Source organism: Monodon monoceros, unplaced genomic scaffold, assembly GCF_005190385.1.
Source record: "Monodon monoceros isolate NGI ecotype Baffin Bay Population unplaced genomic scaffold, NGI_Narwhal_1 Super_Scaffold_18, whole genome shotgun sequence".
Taxonomy (NCBI): Eukaryota; Metazoa; Chordata; class Mammalia; order Artiodactyla; family Monodontidae; genus Monodon; species Monodon monoceros.
Window position 1 is genome coordinate 172,300,116 of NW_021703774.1, and position 8,125 is coordinate 172,308,240.

General features: G+C 56.3%; 1 protein-coding gene across 1 annotated transcript in view; it reads right to left on the reverse strand.

Annotated features, from left to right (window-relative positions):
- Positions 1 to 1,848, reverse strand: part of DISP3 (dispatched RND transporter family member 3) — a 50,339-nt gene extending 48,491 nt beyond the window's left edge. Inside the window, exon 1 of the mRNA XM_029229404.1 lies at positions 1,673 to 1,848. The gene's annotated coding sequence lies outside the window, so the exon portion shown is untranslated. The remainder of the gene's footprint in view (positions 1 to 1,672) is intronic.
- Positions 1,849 to 8,125: the final 6,277 nt, after the last annotated feature.

Here is an 8,125-nt window from a genome sequence, read left to right on the forward strand (position 1 = left end):
GTGTGTGTGTGTGTGTGTGTGTGTGTGTGTGTGTGTGTGTGTAAGATAAACATGGGGGAGGGAACCGAGCAGGGAAACAAAGAGACAGAAAGTGCGAGCAAAGAATATGCAGAGAGACGGATGTGGACCTTGGCTGCAGGAGCTTTGTCTGAAGTAAGAAAGGGGAGCAGGCATGAGGGCGGTGAGCTGAGAAAAATGGACTCTGAGCCCAATACCAAGATTCTGTAAGGCTGGGGCTCTGTTTGCCGCCTCCACTGGGCCAGGCTACTCCTTCCACTTGGCACATACCCTGGTTCCTGACCAAGTCTGCACTGGAGTGGGGGGAGGGTTTTCTTTGTGACCCGCTGCTTCCCTCAAAGGGTGTGTGTGTGTGTGTGTATGGTTGGGGGGCGGGGAGGGCTGAGGCTGAAGGAGGGAGCCTGAGTAGCTCTGTGAGTCACTGGGCATCCCTGTGAGCACCCGGAGGTGAGCTCTGAAGTCTGAGGCTCAGTCAGGTGTCCAGAGACAGCAGGACCTGAGAGAAGATATTGCTCGGCTTGCTGGTGCTTGTGGGAAGATCTGTGTTTGTTCACGTGCGTGTGGATCTTCCCGCCATGTGCCGATTGTGTGGAGTGTGGGTGGATGTATATCGCGTGAGTGGACTATGAATCTGTGGGGATTGTTTGCGGGTCTGTGGTTTGCGGGTGGACCCGTGTCAGTATGTGCATGGACTGTGGGTCTGTGTGCTCTTGGGCCCGTGCGCACGTGTGCGGGGGTTGTGAGTCTCCAAGGCCGCCTCCAGGTGCTGTCCGCGGAACTGACCCCGGGCGTGGACGGGCGGGCACCTGCGCCCAGTCTCAAGAGGAACCTGGGGCCAACTGTGGAGCAAAGAGGGGCCGAGGAAAGGACGCCTCCTAGGAGGCGCCTTCCTAGCCCAGCTGCGGACCCCCCAGGGAGTTTGGAAAAGTTCTCCCAGTGGCGGGGTTGCTCCCAGGAGTCGCCGCCACTCGCGCCGAGAATCTTCCCCACACCCTCAGCGCCACCACTGCTGGCTGCCCGCCCCATCTCCACACTCACTAGCGTTCTCAGCAGGGCCCGGAGACCCTCTCGTGCTCAGCTTCCAGAGCCTACCCGGTCTGCCCCAGAGCTCCCGCGCGCCCGGTTGGACCGGTTGCCAGGTTAATTGGGCCCCAGCACTCCGGGAAGGTCCAGTCGAGAGCATGAGTGCGCTAAGGTAGAAAGTGGATGGAGAGGAGGTCGTTATCTTTTCCAGTCCCCGCCCTGAGCTCCAGCTGGGGTGAGAGACTGATCCCGGGCGGCTTCAGACTGATGCTCAACTTTTCCGGAATCAGTCATCCATCCGCAGGGACTAGCAGGGGACTAGAGGTCGGAAGCCTCGCCGTTTGTGGGCATCAAACAGGCTGGTGCAGACCCAGGCTGCTCGGGCCCCGCGGGGAGTTGGTGAGGAGGGAGCTCGGCCGCGGGGGGCTATAGCTCTGGGCTCCGCGCCCCACCAGTGGGCTTTCCCGGAGGGTCCGAGGCCCGCATCCCGGGCTGGCTGGACAGCGGGAGAACTTCACATACAGAGCCGCGCAGGCCGGGGTGGGGGCGGCGCGGAGGTCTTGCCCCCCTCCTCCGAGCAATGCATCCCCCTGCCCCGACCCGGATGGCGCCCAGCGGCCGTCGCACTCACCTCGGCTGGCCAAGCTGAGCTGGCTGAGCCGCGGGCGCGGGTGGGAGGCGCGCCGTAGGGGGCCGAGGGCTGCGGCCACCCTGCCGTGCGGACTTGTCCCCTCGCGGGAGTCGCAGGGAGAAGCTCTTCGGAGCTGCAGGAGGCCGGCGTTCCCCGCTCCGCTCCAGAGCGCACAGACCGCGCTCACCCAGCTGTGTGTCTCGCTCCCCAGCGCGCACCGGGAGCTCGCTGCGCCGCCGCCGCCTTTTATTCGCCGCCCGCCTTTGTTTGGGTCCGGGCTCCTACCACGGGGCGTGGGGGTGTGCAGGGCAGGCTCTGGGGCCACACCGCCCCCCAGACCCTGGCGCCGCCGGCCTCCGCGCCGCCCGGCTTTGAGTCATTAGCCGGCGAAGGCTGGCGCTCCGCCGCTCCCTGCTGTCTCCAAAGCCCGCCGCCAGGCGCCACGGTGGCCGCCGCACCCCCTGCGAGAGCCGCGCTGTGGTATAGCCGGGCTCTCAAAGCCTGCGGGCGGGGACTGCGAGGGGCGCAGCGACCCCTGTGGGTCAGTCCCCGCCTCTGCAAACGGCCCCGACAGGGTCCCCTGCCCCGCCCCCCGCCCCTCCCCCCCACCTTCCTAGATTCCCACCTCTCCCCGAGCCCGCGCTCCTCTCCCCGTTCGCCCGGCCTTGGCAGGTCACCAGCCTCCTGGACACTGGAGGGCATCCTCAGGTCTCCTCTGGAGGGAGCTGCCAAGCCCAGGTTCCTGGCGCCGTCCCTTCCTCCCATCTCCATTCATCTCTCTGGCACCAGAGCCCAGAGCCATGCCAGCTCCTGGGACCGGGCATCCCTCCAGCCTTAGTACACGCTCTGCCTATATCCCTGGTTCGCGGGCCACAAGGAGAAGGGGCCAGGGAGCCAAGGCTATTATTGCCTGGCTCATTTCTCTCCATCAGGAGAGAAAGACTCAGAGGACATTAGCATTGGTGTCACCCAGGGAGAGCCAAGGGGGATGCCTTGAAAGAGGACCGGTTGACAGCCCCCAGCAGCCGGATGGAGGGGTTTTACTTATAGAAGCCAGAACGAAGGGAGGCCATTGTTACTGTTGTGTGAGGGGTGAGCCAGGAGTTTACGATACATCCTCAGTGTGTGCTGAGAGCAGAACAGAGGAAATGGAGAGGGGGTCGAAATGCAACCCCTGTCTCTAGGAAGTTCCCAGCTTACAGGGCAGATAGAAACACGGTTGAATTCTAAAATGAAACACCAGGCCCCATACCCACACACGGATGCTCAATCCACGCCGCAGCCTTTCTTTTTAAAAGAGGAAAACTGGGGCTTCCCTGGTGGCGCAGTGGTTGAGAGTCCGCCTGCCGATGCAGGGGACGCGGGTTCGTGCCCTGGTCTGGGAAGATCCCACGTGCCGCGGAGCAGCTGGGCCCGTGAGCCATGGCCGCTGAGCCTGCGCGTCCGGAGCCTGTGCTCCGCAACGGGAGAGGCCACAACAGTGAGAGACCCGCGTACCGCAAAAAAAAAAAGAGGAAAACTGAGTTGGGAGCACCTCTAACATGGAAGGGCTGAGTGGAGCTTCTGTTTGCTCCTCACCTTCCATCCCCGCTCTGTCTCTCTGGTGTGCAGCCCCTGGGGGCTGTTCCCAGTGGCTGGCTGCCAACTGGACACATGGACGTTTATGATTCTGGATGCCCTGAGAGCTCATCTATGCAGAAGTGAATGGCCCGAGCCAGTGTTTCTATCCTGGCACTCACTCCCTATGTACTCAAGATCGTCATGGGAACCACTGCCAGGCTGGCCAAATCTATCAGGGAACTCCCAGTGGTCCCATCTGGCCTCGAAGACATTAGGGTTTAGGACAGCTCCTGTGTGATGGGTGCCTCCCTGAGCTGTGAGCGGAGAGAGAGACAGGAGACCTTTCCCGAGAAGTGGAGAGCACGTGTGTGACTGCCCCCAGATCAGAGGCCAAATCTGACACATGTGCACAGAGGAACAGACTCAGCATGGCCCTGCAAACGTCTAGTCTCTCTTGCCACATCCCAGAGGGAGGGCAGAGAACGTGGCACCATGGGAGAGGGTGGGAGGAAGGAGAACCAGGAGAAGATCTGTTTATAAGGGAGACACAAAAGTGTGTTCCCAAGCCCAGCTGAGAGCAAAGGGTTTTCTCTGAGGGTGAATGGCTTACGCTTTTCCATTTGTTTGAAGGCTGCTTCCAGGAGCCTCCTCAAAGCTCTCCAAGGCTCGTTCACTGTTCCTCCCAGTCGGACAAATCCACAGGGAGCAATATTGATGTGCTCCGTGTGTCACCCTCAGCCCATGCCTGGGGACACAGCCCTCACTTTCCTGGGAACTATTTTTAGTGGATTTGGGTCCTAGCTTCATGCTGTCTACCAGGTCATAGCTATGGCCCCTCAGCCACACCCTCCTTGGAGTCCTCCCTGGCCTCCTGGGACCACCAGATGATCTCCAGTGGGGGCTGGGTTTGGTCAGCCCTTGATGTGGGATCTTCTGGGAACAGAAGGTCCAGAGGCAGAGGCCCAATGGAGCAAAGGAGGAGGTGGGAGTGTGGTACCCAGGAACACTGGAAGCATGCAATTTTCTCAGGCCATCAGCGGGGTTTTCAAAATGCAAATGGAACTGGGCCTTTGAAATATGCCTGCCATGAAGTGGAACTGGCGGCGGTGGCGGCGGAAGCTGGCACCGGTGTGGAAGGTCACAAGAAGCCCCTCCTAGAGCCTCATCCTCGGACTCCCCCCTGCCCTCTACTCCATGTTTTGCCTGCAGGAGAGAATGCCTGTTTACAGGGGCCTGGGAATGCTGGACTCAGAGATCCCTGCCCAACCTCGGGGCCCCTCCCTGAAGCCTTCTTTCCCTCCAGGTGTTAATTAAAGATGACTCCGAGAGTCAAATGATCCACCCAACTGCAGGGCTGCAGAGAATGAGATTCTGCGTTCCCCTGGCCCCCCACTCTAGTGATGTCTGTTGGAAGTCCTTCCAGGGTCTGATTTAAATGCCTCTTGGTGCCGATAAGCTGCTTCCCCTGTTCTCTGTCTTCACGACTAATTGAAAGGCCTTCTTCCGTAAGAAGTTGGAGCTATAAAGGGCTGCTTTGTCCTTAGCTCTCATCCCTTTATTTCTATTTTCTCTCCAACCATGTCTGAAGCAGAGCCTCTGAGCCCAGCATCTGATTCCACTACTCCCAGTAAAGCCGTGTTTCTGTTCCATTCCTTAGCAGCTATGTGACCATGGGAAAGTCACTTCACCTTGCTGAGCCTTACTCATCTCATCTATAAAATGGGGATGGTAAAAGTACCTATCTCACAGTAGTGGCTACAAAGAGTTTACTAAATGAGATAATCTCAGTGAAAAAATAGTATTTACCACAGTGCACGGCACAAGCCAAGCTCTAAATAAATATTACCTGCTGCTTTTCCTTCTCCTTCTCCCCCTCCCCGTTCTTATTCTTGCCTGTTGGGCAAGAGTGACCTACAGGTGACCGTAATACCTCTCACTTCTTTGCCCCACCCCTGGTGAGGGGGGCTGTGCGCAGACCAAGTCCTCCCGCTAAATGTTTAAGCAGCTAAGGGAAAGGGTATATGGTGACGGATGGGGTGTTCATTTTTAACAGTGCCGTAGATTAAGCAATTTCTCCATCATCCCCACCATCAAGGAATAGAGTAACTGTATTTATAGGTGTTTCCCTCTTCAGTCTGCTAACACACTGAGTTTGGCCCCAACCCAAAGAGATTAGAGGTTTCCCTCTAATCTCACCTTCTCCAGGATGCCCAGAGGCAAGTGAACTGGGGTGTGCTGTAAAGAGTTCTAGATTTAGGAAACTGAGTTTGATTTTTCTACGTGTCGTTTATTAACTGTATGACCTTGGGCAAGTCACTTCATTTCTCTGAGACTCAGTTTCCTCAACTGCAAAATGGGAGTAATAATGAACTCTGCCTATAATACTCCTGCAATTATCTTTTCAGCTGAGGTGGAGCACAGGTTTATAGGTAACAGTTAGGTAATTAGTCATATATATAGTTATATATAGTCGGAGAGCCATATGCTAGACAGAATGAACAATCCCTGTTTCCATGACTTTCAAGGTCGGTTGCTCATCATGTGATATAATGGACGCAAAAGAGCTCAGGAAACTTGCCCAAGTTCATGGTGAATGAATTTCTGACTCCAGGTCGTGTAGCAGGTCAGTGGAATAGTTTGGGTTGGACCCAGGCCTCCTTCAGTCTCGAGCTTCTCCCAAGACAGCGTCTTTCCTCTCCCCAGCCCCGTTCTCCCTGAAGTTCTGTTCAGGAGGGGAGTGTGAGTTTATGGGGGGAAGAGGATAGAGGGGCCAATAATTCAAGAGAAGAAAAAGAGGTCTGGGGAAAGGTGATGGGGCCAGGCTGGGGTGGGGATGCTGCAGACAGGGCCTGGGGGAGGCTGGGCAGGTGGCAGCCCTTCACTCCTACCTCTCCAGAATTTCGCGAGCAGCAGGCTTCGCACTCCTTTCCCAGCCTTGCCTGCCTCCTCCAAGGAAGCAGGCAACTTATGCCAGAGTGAATACAATCCAAGTTATTAGCTGCCTGCAACAATTAGCCCCAGCGCCTGGGCCGGCTGACACCTCGGCTTGGAAAGAGGGAGCCAATTACAGCATCATCAGTGTTCACGCTGCCACATAATCCTCTCCCAACACGCCGTCCCCCCATTCCCCATCCAGGTTTCTAGAGGCCTTTGCTCTGACTTCAACATCTGGAGAAGACCAAGTAGAGGCCTTCAAGAGTGAAAGTCAATGAGGGGTTAGGCCCCAAGGGGCACTGTACACAGCAGGGCTAAGGCACTAGCAGGGAAGAGCAGGAGCCTGCCACAGATGTGGACAGTGCGGCACTAGCCAGAGACTGTCTCATTGTGAGGGAGAAAGTATAACCTCCAGGTTGTGGGTTTTAAGTAGATTCCGTGCGGGTTTATTGTTAGAACTGGCTTGAAAGGGAGAGGTCAGAAATACCCAAAAAGTTCTCGTTTAAATCCCAGCTCAGTCACATACTAGCACTGTGGCTTTGGGAAAATCCTTTCATGTCTCTGAGCTCGTTTCCTTACGTATAAACCTGCCACAGTGGCCACACCTCCCCAAGGAGGGAGATACGGCACAGTGGCACATAGTAGCACAGCTAGTGGCACACAGTGAGCAGGAAATAAATGGTAGCTATTGTGTTCTATATGGAAGGAGCCCTGGAAAGAGATTCTATGCTTCCTGTGAGTCCCCTTTCCCTTGGCAGGGGAGTGGAAGTGTGGGGCAATGGGGAATGAGGTAGCTGGGGAGTTAGGAGACCTGGATGCTGACCCCAGGTTTGCTACAACTTACAGTGTGGTCTTGGTGCCCTTTCCGCTCTGGCCTCTTGTTCCAACCTGACAAATGAGGGCATGAGACTAGATGAGCTCTAGAGCCCCTCTAACTACGATCTTCCAAGAGAGTGTGGGTAGAGGGAATGAGTGTAGGGTGGGTAGGAAGCTGTGGGGAGTATGGAATCCCCAGTTCTTCAAGAGGGTGAATGGCATCAATGGTAAATGTGATGGAACTGCCAAAAGAACATGAAACCAGTTACACAGTTAAGCCTAGAGTCTGTTGGTTCTGCGTCAGTAAAAGAAACCACATCCCTTCAATCAAGACGGGAAGAAAGAGATCGCCGCCTGGTGCAGAGCTCCTGGGAGAGGCTGAGTAGAAGTCCCCAGTGCAGCTCTTGTCTTTGGAGATGTTCTAGAACAATGGACAGTGGCTGACGACATCTTCCAAACACCTGAGCCATAGCTGAGGCAAGGGCAAAGGGATGAGGACATTTTGGCCCCTTGGAGGTGGTGTGATGCTCAGGGTGAGCAGTGCTGAGGCTCCAGAATAACTCAGTTACACCTGATGGAGGTTTCTGAGTACCCAGTGGGGCTGCGCAAGCATTAGAGGGTGGGGTCATGTATAGGCAGGTGCACCAGGAATACCTAAGGCTCCCGATGCTCCTGCCTGTGTGTGAGCTCTTTCATGACTCAGCATGGAATGCCAGCCCCATCTTCCCACCCTTTCCTGCCCTTTTATCCCTCTGGCCTCGGCTTCCTGGCACAGGCTGGTCAGCAGCTCCCCCTGCCCCTACCAGCCTGGCTGTCCCATTGGGGCCAGCTTTAACACTGACCATCAGGCTCTACCTGGGCCTCTGCAGTGGCAGCAAGAAAGAGCTTTTCTGGCATTTTCCCAGTCAGGAATCTGTGCAGTTCTGATGGGCTGCCCCAGTGCCAGCTCCTATTCTAGCACATCCAGTGTGGGCAGGGCAAGGAACATTTCATGCCAGAGAACTCTGTGGCCAGGGTCCTTGAGCTGGAATGAAGGGCTGGTAGACAGGTCATCAGTGCCCAGGCAATTAAAATACATTTTGGGCACCAAGGGATTCTGCTAACAACGTCAGCACCAGTAATAATGAATGGCTACCATTTATT